Here is a 16,570-nt window from a genome sequence, read left to right as displayed (position 1 = left end):
AGATAGAGACAGCCAGCGAGAGAAGGAACACAAGCAGGGGGAGTGGGAGAGGAAGAAGCAGGCTCATAGCAGAGGAGCCCGATGTGGGCCTCGATCCCATAACGCCGGGATCACGCCCTGAGCTGAAGGCAGATGCTCAACCGCTGTGCCACCCAGGCGCCCCTGCACATTAGATTTTTAATTGGCCATATTATAGCCGTTTAAAGACTACATTTCCCAGCATCCCTTGCAGGTAGGTGTGGCCATGTGACTCAGTTTGGGCCAGTGAGACGTAGGTAAAGGTATCATGTGTGACTTCTGGGAAGTGTCCTTAAGGGTAGAAGCGGGCTCTTCTTTGTCTCTCGTTTTTGCCTCTGGAACGACTGTATAATGGCTGGGTCTTAAAGAGTTTCTTAACACATGATGGGCCAAAAAGTCAAGGAATTCTGGGTCCCTCACAGTTTGTGGAACTGCTCTACAGCCCTGGGCTATCCATCTGTGGACATTTAAAATGAAAGAATAAAGTCACGTTTTTAAGCCAGTATTAATTTGCCTTTACTTTCACGCAGCGCAGAATCTAATACTAATAATCTAATCTCATTGATGTAACGCTAGACCAATTTTTAATTAGAGAGTGATAAACATGGTGTTAGGCTACGTTTGAAAAAGCACAATGCCATTTTGTGATGGAAGTGGTTAATCAAAGATCAGGATGAGGGGCGCCTGGGTGGCTCAGTTGGTTAAGCATCTGCCTTACGCTTAGGTCATGATCTCAGGGTACTGGGATCGAGCCCCGTGTCAGGCTCAGAGCCTGCTTTTTCCTCTGCCTGCTGCTCTCCCTGCTTGTGCTCTCTCTCTCTCTGACAAATAAATAAACAAAATCTTAAAAAAAAAAAATATAGCGATGGTACACTGTTTAAAAAAACAGATTTCCGGTGTAATCGACATATAATTTACAACTGCACGTGTTTGAATTACTCATCTTGTTAAAGTGTGACATACGTACACACCTGTGAAACCATCATCTCAATTAAGATAATAAATATTTCCATCATGGGGCGCCTGGGTGGCACAGCGGTTAAGCGTCTGCCTTCGGCTCAGGGCGTGATCCCGGCATTGTGGGATCGAGCCCCACATCAGGCTCCTCCGCTGTGAGCCTGCTTCTTCCTCTTCCACTCCCCCTGCTTGTGTTCCCTCTCTCACTGGCTATCTCTGTCGAATAAATAAAATCTTTAAAAAACAAAATATTTCCATCATACCCAAAGTTTCCTCTGCCTTTGCAATCCCTCCTTCCCGCCTCTTTCTTCTTCCTGCTCCCAATCCCCGACTCTGGGCAATCACTGATCTGCTTTCTCTCACTTCAGATGTTGCTGAGTTATTTTTATTGCTGAGTGGCATTGCACTATAAAAGTATATCACCATTTCTTTTAACCATTCACTTGTTGATAATCGCTAGGTTGTTTTCAGTTTGGGGTATTACAGATAGGGCTGGCGTAAGTCTTTGTAAATCTTTGTGTGAACATCTGCTTTCACTTCTCTTAAGGAAATGCCTAGGCGTGGAATGGCTGGGCCATGTGGTCCGCTTACGTTTAATCTTTTAAGAAACCATAAAATGGTTTTCTAAAGTTTTACCTTCCCACTGAGTGTACAAGGGTTCAGTTCCTCCACATCCTATTACTTGATATGGCCAGTCTTAAATGGTAGACATTGTAAGAGTCTAATAGGTCTGGTTTGGTATCTCATTGTGGTTTTAATTTGCATTTCCTTAAGACTAGTGATGCTAAGAATCTTTTCATGCTTTTCCTTGGTACATGTCTTCTTTGAAGGTGTCTCTTCAAATCTTTGGCCTAATTTTTATTGGATTTGTTTTTGTCTTTTATTTCCTATTAATTGTTGCTTCTTATTTATTATTGAGTTTTGAGAGTTCGTTATATATTTGATTATAATTCCCTTATCAGACGTATGATTTGCAAATATTTTTTCAAGTCTGTGACTTTTTTTTATCTTCCTCTGAACAGTATCGTTCAAAACACAAAAGTTACTAATTTTGATTAAGTTCCATTTATCAATTTTAATTTTTTAAATCAATTTTTAAGAAATATTTTGTTTATTTATTTGGTAGAGAGCACAAGCAGAGGGAACAGCAGAGGGAGGGGCAGAAGCAGGGAGCCCGATGCGGAGCTCCATTCTCGGACGCTGGGATCATGACCTGAGCCAAAGGCAAATGCTTAACCGACTGAGCCACCCAGGCACCTTTGATTTATCAATTTTTAAATGGATCTTTAACCCAAGTTTCTCCTACGTGTTCTTTTATGACTTACAGTTTTAGGGTTTTTACCTTAGGTCTATGATTCATTTTGACTTAATTTTTGTATATGTTGTGAGGGATGGATTATTCTTTTTTCTTTTCCTGCCTCCCTTTCTTCCTTCTTTCCTTCCTTCCTTCTTTCTTCTTTGAGTCGATTAATTTTTTTCATTCTCAAATGCATGGTTTGTATTTCATTGATTTTCTCTATTGTTGTCTATTTTTCTATTTCGTTTATTTCCATTCTAATCATATTTTCTTTTATTCTGCTCATTTTGTGTTTGCCTTGCTTTTCTTTTTCTAATTTCTAAATGGACGAAAGCAGTGGCAAGCGATTTGAAACTTTTGTTTTTTCTAATATAGGTGTTGAGTGCTATAAATTTCCATTGAAGTCCTGCTTTTGTGCCATCAATTTTTTTTGAATTGAATTTTCATTTTCATCTGGTTCAGAGTCACTTCTAATTTCCCTTTTGATGTTTCCTTTAAGTCGTAGGTTTAGAAATGTGTTATTTAGTTCCCAGTTATTTGGAGATTTCCCAAATGTCTTTCTGTCGTTGATTTCTAACTTAATTCCAATATTGTCAGAAAACATACTGTGTGTGATTTGAATCCTTCAAACTTTATTGAGAATTGTTTCATTGCCCAGAATATGGTCTGTCTGTTAATGTTCTGTGTGCCCTTGAAAAGAACATGGGTTTTGCTGTCATTGGGTATTATTACCTTCTGCAAATGTCAGGTCTGGCTGGTTCCTAGTGTTCAAGTTTTTTGTGTCTTTACTGATTTTCTATTTGTTGAATCAGTTATTACAAAATGGGTGTTGAAATATCTATCCATATTATGGCTTATCTACTTCTTTTTGCAGTTTTGCCTGTTTCCTTTATGTATTTTGCAGTTGTTATTAGGTCCATGAATCTTTACGATTATTATGCCCTCTTAATGAAATGACCCTCTTTTTTCCTTTGCGTGTGTGTTTTGTCTTTTTTTTTCTTAAAAATCTATTTGTCTCATGTAAGATAGACACACTCTTGCTGTCTTTTCATGAGTGTTTGCATGGTTTATCCTTTTCCCCCCCCTTGTAACCAATTTGTAGCTTGTTCAGTCTTTTCTCCTAGCTTCAGGAACCCATGGAATACATTATAGCAATGTTGAATTATCCTTATTTATGAATGCTACATCTCTGTAATTTCTGAATTGGTTTTATTTGTGCTTTCCCCCCTCTCCTAATGATAACGTCTGTTTTTTTCTGCTTCTTCGCATGCAGAGAATCTACTAATTTTTAAGTAGATACCACACATTGTGAATTTTACCTTGTTAGGTGTTTGGGACTTGCTGTATTCTAAGAAATATATTTTTTTAAAGATTTTATTTATTTATTTGACAGAGAGACAGCCAGCGAGAGAGGGAACACAGGCAGGGGGAGTGGGAGAGAAAGAAGCAGGCTCCCAGTGGAAGAGCCCGTCGTGGGGCTCGATCCCAGAACTCCAGGATCACGCCCTGAGCCGAAGGCAGACGCTTAACAACTGAGCCACTCAGGCGCCCCATCTAAGAAATATTTTTGAGCTTTGTTCTGTGATGCAGGTGAGTTGCTTGGAAACAGTGTGATCATTTCAGGGCTTGCTTTAAAACTGTGTTAGGTGGGATGAGAGCAGATTTCAGCTGAGGGAAATCCTTAGCCCACTACCGAGATGAAACCTTTGTTATCGTTCTACCTGATGAACTACCTGTTAGGAGATTTTTCACTCTGGCTGATGGGAACAGGAATTATGTCCGTTCCTCTTTAAGCTGCAAGCATTCTTCCTTCTTCTGTTTTTAGGTGGTTTGTTATGTCCCTGAACTTGGGCTGTTTCCTTATGTGCATGTGCTGATGAGGGCTTAGCGGAATACTCAAGGGAGACTCTGCACATTTCTAGAGTTCTCTGTCTGTGTAGCTCATTCCTGTCTGGGACTCTTGCCCTGCAAGCTCTACCCAGCGTCCCACTCTGCCTCCTCACCTCTGGGAGATGGCTAGACTCTGCCTGGGCTCCTCTTTCCAGAAGGAGAAGCAGGCTCCCCGCTGAGCAAGGAGCTCAATGCGGGACTGGATCCCAGGACTCTTGGATCGTGACCTGAGCTGAAGACAGATGCCTAATGACTGAGCCACCCAGGCGTCCTTACAAGAGGTTTATTAGGGGATGTCAACTGTGAAGGATAAAAATGGGGAAAAAGCCGGGTTGCACAGTGAAGGTTTCAGACTGCGTGAAGATCGGAAGCCTATGAGAGGAAAGGGGAGTGGAAGAAGGATCTGGGGCAGCAAGCGCTTTAGACCACGCTGCAGATCTGATGAAGTTTCCAGCTGGCCGGCAGGGGGTGCTACACAAAGACTGCTAGAGAGCGTCTTCTGCGGGACAGAAATGGCCAAACCTGTCGTTTCACTGTCTGGGGACTCCATGGGAAGAGCATGGCTTTGCTTAAAAGTTCTGGCAGATTCTGAAGGTGCTTAGAACTGTAGCCCTTAGATGCAAACAGAAAGTTCTTTTTCTAAGAGAGATTGACCAGCATATCTCTCCGGCTGCCAGTTTCATGGTACTGAATGATTACAGCCTCTCTTAGTAAATAATTCCACTAAAACGAAATCTATACTGTAAGTTGTAACATATATTCTTTGTTGACTGAACCCGTGAACACTTATCTGATAAAGATTTATTGACTTCCTGCTCCATGCTCAATACCGTTCCAGCCTCTAGAAATACGGTGTCGAGTAGACATTGTACCTCTCTCATGGAGCTCACATTCCAGTGGGGATGCATTCAGTTGAGCCATGAAGTTATCGACTTTAGATATTACACAACCTAGCAAAGTATATACACCAAACTTGAGTTCTCTGGGACTTGACGTCATTGAGCTTGACCAAGCAGGGTCGTCTATAGGCAGGCGCCCAGAGACGGTCGAACGCAAATACGCATGACCTCTTCCTGCTTCACTCCACTGTTCCCAGCCGCAGAGCTGAGGAGCTGCCGCTGGAAAAACACATACAAGCTCACCAGCAACCGGGGAGCCTCCCTTCCTGGACAGGGAAGAGAAACAGTCTGGCATTTACTCATGTAAGCCCGCCCACCTCTGAGAATCAGGACTTTTGGTCTTGGAGCAAAGCCTAGGTCCTGTTCCAAAGGCTATATGACCTGACTTCATAACAGGGGTCAGATGACAATATGTTAAGAGCTCCAGCTGCGCCCAGGTTCCTCACATTCTCTGGTATATGCTCATTTTATAATGTCAAGCAGCCAATGCTTCTAATTCCATTCCAAAAAGTGAAAATTCAATTCGCATCTCCCTGGCTCAGTCATATACACACGAAATCTGTCATTTAATAGAAGTGTTCCTATTTGTTAAAAAAAAAAAAAAAAGCAATACAGAGAGACTAGGAAATTGTAGGTGATAAAAACTTATAAAAATGTCCAGCATCAAAAAAGGCTTTTTAATTTAATGTTGTTATTCATTGTCCAATTCACTCACTCTCGAGTAAGGCACAAACCAGATTGGCCAGTCGAGAACATAGTTCTTTAGGAATGGGGAGCTGTTTTCAAAACTAAACATGAGAAACCATTATGATGAAAGTCAGCTTTTTTTTGGAGCATCGGGTAATTCCAGGATTAATTTTCACTGGTAATAACCATCAAGCCTAACATGTCCCTAAGTCCTGAGACTCCCTCACTTAGCCACTAATTGACCTGGAAAGAAATGTTAATAGATGATACGCGGTCTAGTAATGCAGTTTCCCACCAAAATCTAGTTGCACGCCATTCGTGGACAGACGGGATTTAGTTTAACACGCCTCGAGGGCTAGAGGTAGTCCGAGCTCTGCGGAGAGGCAGACGCTGTAAGATCTGAACCTACAACAGAATCAAGAATAAATTAAGGGGGCACCTGGGGGGCTCAGTCGGTGAAGCACCTGCCTTCGGCTCGGGTCATGATCCCAGAATCCCGAGATCGAGCCCCGCATCCGGCTCCCTACTCAGTGGGGAGTCTGCTTCTCCCTCTGCCTCTCAACCCGCTTGTGGTCTCTCTCTCATAAATAAATAAAATCTTAAAAAAAAAAAAAGAATAAATTAGGGGCTGGGATATTCAATGGGAAAGACCTCCCACTCCTCCCCCAAACCCCAGTCAATTATGCAAGTATCAATTTGTCCCCTTTTGGTCTAGGTTTGGGGCAATGCTACTGAATTGCTCTTTAGTAGACAGTAGGAGGTGGGATCTCTCTGAATCTCAAGCTTAGAAATTTCTGTTCCCATACAAATTGCCGAGACAGAGGAATATATTCTGTGTCATCCAGACCACCTGACAGTTTGACATGATTTGTAGTACACTCATTTTTGAGGATAACAGATTCCAGGTTATTTTTAGGTTTTTAGCAGGAAGACAACCTTTTATTATATTGATAGAGTAAAATGCTGCCGATCCTGGCAGCTTTATGAATTCCGTGAGCCAGAGCGTATGATTGGGGATCCAACCTAGTTGGATGGGGTGTATGGTGAGGAGCTGGAAGGTTTCACTGAGGAACAGATAGACACGTCAAAGGAGTTGGGGCAATGGTGGTGATTGGCGGTAAGAGCAGTTCAAGGAGAGGCAACACTTGGTGGAAGGCCGTCAGGCTCCGGAAAGCTTGACATTTTTGAGGAACTAAATAAAAGACGGCATAGCTGTGAATAAAGAGAATAGTGCCAGGTGAAGCTAGAGAGAAAAGGAGGAAGTTGATCACAGGGTGTTGTGAACACTCTTCTTTTTCCAGAAGTTCTCTCTCTCTCTCTCTCTCTCTCTCGTTCCCATTCATTCACTTTTTGGAGCCAGCCACTGTTCGGAGCGCTTGATATATTTTAATTTATTTAATCCCCACCACAATCTAGATGCTTTTGTTTCCCCCATTTTACAGATGAGGACATAGGTCAGAGGGATTAAAGAACCTGTTCAAAGTTCCATAGCTACTGAGTGGTTCGAGTCCGGCTTCCGATCCCGAACTCCACTTCCTCCCAGGGAACAGTGGGATGCAACAAAGGATTTTAAGTAGAGGAGAGACAGCATCTATTCTGTGTGTCGGAGATGGCTCTACCCAGAATGTAGAGAAGGAATCTGGCAAGAGCAGGTAGACCGGTCAGGGGTCTATTGTAATATTCTCGATGAGGAAAGATGGTACCTGGAAATATGGGAGTGACTAAGGAGATGAGATTAACTGAGGGATGTTTAGGATTCACACTTGAAAAGACCTCGTGACCAGAAGGTCAAGGGTGACACACAGTACTGGTAAGAGCAAGTAAGTGGATGGTGGTGTCATTTACTGAATAGGGTGCACTGACAAAGGACAGTATTTGAAGGGAAGGATGGTCGTATCCACTCATTATGTGTTGAGTTTGGAATAAGCATTTGAATGAACGAGTATGGAGCAGATGGCTAAAGTCTGGGCTGGATATATGAACTTGGGATTCATCCCAAGCCATGGAAAGAGAGACAATTGCTGGAAAAGAGCATAGACTGAGAAGAGAAGGGTGAAAAATGGAAAACAAAAGCTAACCTATTTATACCTTGGAAGAATCCACAGCGTTGCCTTATTACGCTGGAATACATTTTCTGAATTATAAATTAGTGACTGCAGACGGCGGGAACCAGGCTTGTAATTAGAATATTAGTTTAAATCTTGGCTCCGTGGCATCTTAAAAAGCAAATGAGCACCAGACATGCTTGCTTACGGTCAAGCACCGAATGCCGCAGAAGCTTCTCTGGGATGCTTCCCGTCATCCCAGCATGGGGATTCATTGTGATCTCTACTCTGGAGTGGCCCTGGATGAGAAAGGCAGATCATCACATATGAATACTTCATGTCACAAAGGACCAAACGGACCGCCACCATTATCATTAGCTCATCTCTTAAGAGTTACGAAGTTGCAACTGCCCTAGAAAATCGAAGCCACTAGCTTCGATATTCAGATCCAGTGGAAAATGGATCAATTATATTTTCTCTTTCTGATTCCTGGGTAGTAACTTATGGATACTCCCGGGACACAACACTGTAAATGTATCAATCTTATGTGCACTATAGCTAAGACTGCCTCCAAGCCATACACAGATAGCATCTGCTATAGAATGATAACAGCTGCGGCTTATGTCGTTGAGCAAAGTCCTGTTAGGAAAACGCTTCAAAAGTTAAAACTGAGTCGTGATTCATTTAGCCCAAGTTAGAGTATCGATTACAAAAGTTCTTTTGGAAGAATGTTAAAATAATTAGGCCAGTTAAATTATAATGTTCAAATATTTTTATTATTATTTTATTTTATATTTATTTATTATTTTAAAGATTTTTTAAAAAAATTTAAAATAATAGTATGTGATTAAAAATGAAAAAATCTATATCTAAAATCTCTATCTATCCATAGATAGATAATATATCTCTATAATATATAATAACATAATATCTATAATTTATTAAAATATATAACATATATATTTCTGTTATTTATTTGCTTTGTCTTAGAGTAAAATCTGCCTCTTCTCTGGGACATGGGAAATTTGGTATGCCAGGAAACAGTATCTTGATTGTATCCTCTTAGGTTTGTGGTGTCGAATACACACATAGTAAGGGGTAGGAGGTTTGGGAACAGGTGAGAACAGATGGGAATGTGGTCCAGCACACTAACTAGGGTCATTCTGTATGGGCATTTGGCAGACACACAGTAAATACTTTCAGATTGGACGAATAGATTGGAAGAGAAGAGTTTACTGTGTTTACAAGTTAGATTGGCCACCATTCATTAATGCTTTTAGTGAAAATCTACCATGTTATGGACCCTCGTCTTACAAGCTTTACCAGTGCTCAAATATGATGTATGTAGAACACACCTAAATAGAAATAAGTCTTAGCTAATCTGTTTAAACATACACCCACCAGTATTGTGAAATGACAAAGAGAAACAGTTGGCAGAGATGTGGTACAAATACTTTTTGGAAAAGATCAGTATTGGGGCGCCTGGGTGGCTCAGTCGGTGAAGCATCTGCCTTGAGCTCAGATCATGACCCCAGGGTCCTGGGTTCAAGCCCAGTGTTGGGCTCCCTGCTCCGCTGGAGAGTCTGCTTCTCCTTCTCCCTCACCCCTAGCTTATGCTCTCTCTCTCTCTTGCTCATTCTCTCTCTCTCTTTCAGATAGATAGATAGATAGATCCCTAGCTTATGCTCTCTACTGAAGTGGGACATATGCGTCCCCTACGATGTACCTGTTATGTTGGATAGTGTCAGGGAGCGAGAACTCCTGTCGTCTTCAAAGTCCTTCTAACTAGACTAAGAAAATAAAATTGACATGAGACAGACTAACAGGAGAAAATAAAACTTAATAGGCGTACGTATGAGAAATCCACATACACATGGAAATTCCAAAGATAGCCAAAATGAGCTATATATGCCATTCTGAACTAAGAAGAAGGGGGTCGGGGGGTCTGGGATTTCAGAGGAAAGGAATGCACTTCACAGGATGATAAGAAGAGCAGATGTTTGGTAATTTGGTATTTTCCCTACCCTACAGTTGGGTCACTCAGATAAAATTTACCTCGGTTAATAACCCTGATTCTGGGAAAGACCCCCCCCCCCCATTTCAATTCTTCTGTGTAGTTAAGGGGAGGACAGATATTTCTCTTGAGCTTACAGGATTTCAAGTGCTTTCAACTCAAAATAATCCACATGCTCAAGTGGCACATTCTTGGGGAGCCTGTCCTGAACCCCTTCACTATCAACAGAAATGTGTATTTGTGTTCACCAAAAACATCTACTAAAAGTGCACAGCACTGCTAGTCATCAGAGCCGTACTGGAAACTACCCATATGTCTGTCAACACTTAAAGGGAAGTGGGTTACTGTATGGCAGTGAGAATGGACACTAGGTATCTTAATAGGGAAAGAATACTCTTTCCAACAAATGGGGACAAGACAACTCTACGTTAATAATTGGCTTTGGAAAAGACCTTACACAATTTGCAAAAAATAATTGGAGATCGATCACAGACTTAACCATAAAAGCCCAAACTGTGAAGCTCCTGGAAGAAGAAATGGGAGACGATCTTTATGCCCATGGTGTACAACATTTTTCTTACATAGGACACAAAAGTGCTAACCGTAAAATAAATGGTATATGGGACTTGATAAAACGTTACAATCTGGGCATATCAAAAAACAGCGTTAAGAAAATGAAAAAGTGAGCCAGAGTGGAGAAAATATTTACTCTACCTGTCTGATAAAGGACTCCTATCCAGAATATAAAAAGAACTCCTGCAAATCAATAATCAAAAATACGAACAACCTAATTTAAAAATGGGCGAGCGACTTCAACAGGTATTTCACGAAAGAAAATGTAAGCTCATGAAAAGATGCCCGTCATCATTATTTGTGTTGGAAATGCAAATGAAACCTGCAATGAGGTGTCAGTCCACACCCACTAGAATGGCTACGGTTAAAAGGACTGATAACACTAAGTGTAGGTGAGGGGATGAAGCAGCTAGAATGCTCACCTCTCAAGCATTTTTGCTGGGAGTGCAAAATGGTACAACCATTTTGGAATACGGCATTACAGGTGTTCCTGCCTTAATCTCCTTTACCTATTTTGCCCATCCCCCCAGCCCTTACCTTCTGGCAACCAGCCATTTGTTCTCGGAATTTATGAGTCCTCTTACGTTTTTTTTTTGTATGTTTGTGCGTTCATTTTAGACTCCGTATATAAGTGAAATCATATGGTATTTGTCTTTCTCTCATGTATTTCACTTAGCAGAATGCCCTCTGGGTCTGTCCATGTTGTTGCAAATGGCAAGATTTTATTCTTTTTTATGGCTGAATAATGGTTGGGTAGTTTCCCATAAAAATAAACATACATCTCATTTCTTTTGTAGTATTTTTAAAAAAGTGATCTCTCCCCCAACTTGGGGCTCGAACTCATGACCCCGAGATCAAGAGTTGCACATGCTACCCACTGAGCCAGCCAGGTGCGCCATTTGTTTCTTTTTTTCCTTGCGGAATTGGCTAGGACCTCCGTCATTGTGCTGGGCTGAAATTGTGATGGTGGCTGACTTGTGGCGTTCTCGATCTTAAAGAAATGCATTTCAAACATCTGTATAATGTAGAATTTTGGTTGTATGTTTTGTGGCTATGTCCTTTACTAATTGAAAGGTGTTCCCTTTTAACCTATTTTGCTGAGACTTTTTATCGCTGTTAAGGATTGTATTAATTTTGTTTAGCAAACATTCTAAATCTAAGTAATCGTAGGATTTTTTCCTCTTTTCCTCCAGAGTGGTGAATTACATGAAAAAGTCCAACTCTTTGAATTCCTGAAATAAGCCCAACTTGATCATAATATATTACTTTTAATACATAATATATGTTTTTAATTAACAGTAGGATTCCATTCAGATAGCTAATATTTTATTTATGGTATTCCCAGGTGTCTTCATAAGTGAAATATGAAGGCATTTGAAGGAAATTTGAAGGAAAAAGATAAATGTTTATTATTTGCAAATGATGGTATTATTTACTTTACCAAAAACAACCCAGAAAAATCAACATGAAATAAGAGAGTTCATCAGGGTCGTTGAATATGGTATCTTTCCATAAAAAATGCCAAAAATAACCATCTAGGAAATATATTAGTTACTCTAGGGGCACCTGGGTGGCTCAGCTGGTTAAGCATCTGCCTTTGGCTTAGGTCATGATCTCAGGGTCCTGGGATCGAGCCCCGCGTCCAGCTCTTCGCTCAACGGAGAGTCTGCTTTCCCTCTCCCTCTGCCTCCTCCCCATGCTCTCTCACTCAAATAAATAAATAAAATTTTAAAAGGAAAAAAAAAAAAGAAAATATATTTTCTTTCCAAATAGTATCCAAACTATAAGTATATTGGAATTAACTAAAAAAACAAGGCCTCTATGCAGAAAATTTTATTTTATTTTTTTTATGCAGAAGATTTTAAAACTTGAATGAAGAAGCTCAAGGATGAAGAGGTACTCGATATTCTTTGATAAGACAAATCGACGCAAATGTCACTTTCCCCCCAGTTACTCCGTAAGTTCAAAACAGGCGATCAAAATTTTAGTTGGAGCTATTGTGGAATTTGATGAATTTATTCTAAAATTCATATGCAGATTGCATAGCTGATTATTAAAAAGAAGAAGATTATAAAGAGGAGCTAGGCCCATGAGATATTAATGGCACAGAGCTATAGCAATAGGACATTACGGTGTGGGTAGGAGACAAATAGATCAATAGACGAGAACAGAGAACTCAGTACCCAGGGCCGAGAGCCTCTGTCCTGGGTCTTCTCTGTTCTGTTTTTTTCTTTTTTCTATATGTCCCTGCTGTTCTCATGTGGTTTCTTGGGGGTAGACCTCAGCCGTAGCACCTCTGTGTCTGTTTCTCTTTCTCTGCTTATGAGCTCTTGCTCAGTGATACCGGAAGCGAGGCTTTGCTTCCTTCCATTGGGCTCTGGAAAACGTCTGTCACACTTGTTAACCCCGGGGCAGCATTGCTCCTTCATCGGAATGCATACACATTGAAGGATGTATCAGATACAGGGGAGAGCGTACCCGGGAACTGGTCTGCCCTGGAGACCAGGAAGCTAGGGGGTCTGTCTACCCACCCAATCCATCATTGGTCAAGGAGGAATGCTCCCCCCTCTTCTCTAGCACTTCTAGTTGGCCCCTTCTGTAGTCTGAGCATACTCGCCCTGCTAAGAAAGCCCTTGGTCTGAGAGCCAAAGGTGCTTGCTGTAAAACACTGTTTGTTGGCTCAGATGGGGAGGCTGGGCACCAAAACCACCATTATGGTATCTTACTGCCACCATCTTGGTCCAAATTCTAGAAAGCCTAGTAGAATCCTGGGGTTTTGAAGAAAAACCATAGCTATAGTTAGGTGGTGGTGTTCTTCGCCTATTACTTGGAACACCCTGGAAATGACTGGAGTTTGGGCCAACTGCCTCTAAGCTGCGATGATTTGTGTTGAAAATAAAGTCTAGTTTTTCTTCATGGAAACACCTTATAATTGAGCACCACCAGCTCTAAGGAAATGATCTCTTCCCTTTGCCGAGGCTGAGTTACTTATCATTGTCAGCTTTTCAAAAGACTCTCACTTGTCTTCCCCTTTTAGAGATAAAGTTCCTACCCAGTTGCCAATAGTTCTGATTTACACCAAAATCAAAAGGACCCCATTCTGACTGCTGAGAGAACCAGCCGCCCAGCCATTCTCGTGACCAGGGAGAGTCCCTGTAGGCAGAACTCCTGTTGAAATAGAAGTAGAACATTGATGCCTATCAGAAATGAATGGAGATTCCTCTTGGGAGTTATGCCTGAGATATTGGCTCCCTTTGCCAGCAAATCACTTAGTGACAAAGCTCCAGCCATGACTGTCCAGGTGAGGGCAGCACACGTAGAGGAGAAGGCTTTGGACTGCCAGAAGAGTGGGACCCAAGACTCCAGCTGACCATGTGGTAGTTCTGTGATACTACGTGTGTATCTTAACCTCCCCACCCATCCGTTTCTCCTTATGTGCAAGGCAAGTTAACCTAGTTCGCAGGGCCATTTTGAGAATCGGTGGGATAAAAGGAAGCAGTGCCGATATCAAAGAAGATGTTGTTGGTGCAATAATAAAAAAAAAAAAACCTTGGGGCACCTGGGTGGTGATGCCTGGTTGAGTATCTGACTCTTGGTTTCAGCTCAGGTCATGATCTCAGGGTCGTGGGATTGAGCCCTATGTCAGGCTTCACACTCTGGTGTCTGATTGAGATGCTCTCTCTCTCTCAAATAAATAAATTAAAAGAAAAAAAACCTCTCTTCTTACAGGCAATAGATTTTACTTGTTCAAGGAGTTTAATAGTCATTGGCTTTGACCCTTTCTGGAGGAACTCTAGAATGTGCTAAATTAATGCCGGGACTGAATGTATTACCTGTCATCTTAGGGCTGGTCGTAGCCAAATTCATATTATGGATATTCATTGGTTTTTCAGGACTTCAAGAAAAAATTCTTGCTTCTTTCATGGGCGTTTCCACTGTTCTTTGTAGAATTACCACATGGAACTAACACTGGGTTTTTCAAGCATGATGCTGTTAGATAGAAAATACAGCTGGTGATAGGAAATCCTTATCAAGCCAGCAAGACTTGGAAAGGAGGGCTTCAGAAGGCCCTTTGCCTGCAGGTTAAGTAAGAAATGCATTCCCAGCCTGCCAGGCAGGTGAAATAGGTGGTCCAGCGGACTCAGTCCGTTCTGTGAATGGGTGGGCATCGTGGTGTCAGCAAATACAAAGGAGTCGGAAAAGTCAGGACTTCACTAGGAGGGCTCTTGGCTCTGGGAGCATCGCTGGTAGCTTGAGGTTACACGAGGTCAAATCCTGCTCTAACTACGACCGAGACATTCAAAAAGAGCATGGTGCAGGGAACAGGAAAGCTCATTGATCCTTTGGTATATATTTAAGCATGATAAAAATCAGGAATAGCCGTGTTGCAGGCTGAAATGGATAGAGAAGGCCTTTGTGTAGAAGGTGGGTCTTGTGTTGTGTCTTGAAGATGGTAGGGGTTGAAATGGCCAAGGAGAGAGATGAGGAATTTAGGGGCAAGGAGAACAATGCACCAAAACCAGATGCATGGATGACCATAAAGGAAAGGCAAGGGGAAGAACAGCCTTGGCAGAAGTGAAGGGTATTTGTTCGGGGGTGATGGGAAATGAGGTTGGTGTTGCCGGAGGTCACGCGAGATGGGATAGGTGTGGCAGGGACTTCTCTGGAAAGCAGACTCTGAGTCAGAGTCTATGCATATAGGGAATTTATAGGGACGTGTTCTTGGAATCTTGGGCGTATTGGAATTTCCAACATCTGTTGGAAAGGGAAGGCAGCAGGACTGGGCAGAGAGAAGCTGGACAGTGGCGTAGGGTCAGTCAATCCCCACAGGGAGCTCTAGAGCTAGGCTGGCCCTGCAGAATTATTACAGCCCTTCATACTCCCTCATCATTTTGTGTTACCTGGCTTGCCCCAGATAGAGGGTGTGATCTTGGCCACGGTGTCTCTCTACAGCTAAGGGCACCTGCCTGCAGTGAGGTGGGGACCCAGATGCTGGCTGTCAGCCTTCCATGGTCCCAGTGTTGTGGGGATCAATTCTTGAGCCCTTAAGTGATTGGTGGAGATCGGGTGGTACACCACCGTGTCCGCTTCAGGTGGGTAATCAGCGTAGCCCCAGATGATAAAAAGCCTGAGGACAAGGTGATAATATGGTGAGGGGACCAAGACATTCCCCTCAGGTACAGAATTTAAGGGAACTGTGGAAACAACTCAGACATAAAGATAAATTATATATATATATATATTTTAGATTTTATTTATTTAGAGAGAGAGTGTGTGCGAGCAGGGGGAGGGGGAGAGGGAAAGGGAGGGAGAAAATCTCAAACAGATTCCCCGCTGAGTGAGGCACCCGACGCAGGGCTCCAACCCATGACCCTGAGATCAGGACCTGAGCCAAAATCAAGAGTTGGTTGCTCAACCAATGTGCTACCCAGGCGCCCCAGGGTAAATATTTTAATGCAATACTTGAAAAAAGTCCCAAGTCTGTGCAAAAAAAATCCATGATGAGCTAAATGTCGAATTTAAATAAAGACAGGATCAGTGTTACTGATTTTTCCTTTTGCCCCAGGCTCCAATATGTCTTGGCAAAATAGTGCCCGATAAATATGATTTATCCTGTAGGAGACGGGAGATCCTCGGGAGTTCTCCTCCTCTCATTTACCTATCAAAGCAGCACAATTATAACATTAAATTTGTTTTCATTGAGCTCTTTACTCAAAATCTGACAAGTGGGACTCTTGTTTGTAAGAGATGGAGAAGCAACCAACTCAGCTTTGTTTACCCAATGAGCACAGGGAATTTATTGCCCTACAAAGAATTCAGGATTCAGGTCTGGTTTTATCTAGGGACCCAAATGATACCTTTACGCCTCAGTTTCTCTTCCTCTCTGGGGTGTCTTCATTAAGTATCAACTTCATTCTTCCACGGGCTTTTCTCATGATAAAATAGATGGTGGGGCCCTCCCGAGCCTCTCGTTGTCCATCACCTAAAGGATAAGGGATTGCCTTCTTCGTCCAAAACCCAGCAGAGTTATTATCTGATTGGAACAGAAACTCAGCCTTGGGTCTGCGACCACTGTGACCAGGTGGACAGCATATGCTGATTGGCTTAGGTCATCAGGGGCACACAGCCCTCTAACTGAGTCCAGGTCATTCTGTACGAACTATGTGGGTTGGTGGGGGTGCTTCTACTA

At 42.2% G+C, this 16,570-nt stretch overlaps 1 long non-coding RNA gene and 1 pseudogene across 1 annotated transcript in view; both read left to right on the top strand.

The window, feature by feature from the left end:
• Positions 1 to 16,570, top strand: part of LOC123790459 (uncharacterized) — a 269,122-nt gene that overhangs the window by 190,614 nt on the left and 61,938 nt on the right. The gene's annotated exons all lie outside the window — the stretch shown is intronic.
• On the top strand, positions 2,030 to 8,536 carry LOC123790553 (protein SPO16 homolog pseudogene; annotated as a pseudogene).

Source organism: Ursus americanus, chromosome 5 (genome assembly GCF_024610735.1).
Source record: "Ursus americanus isolate L20-20 chromosome 5, mUrsAme1.1.p, whole genome shotgun sequence".
In the NCBI taxonomy this organism is placed as follows: Eukaryota; Metazoa; Chordata; class Mammalia; order Carnivora; family Ursidae; genus Ursus; species Ursus americanus.
This window is presented reverse-complemented; position numbering and strand designations above follow the sequence as displayed.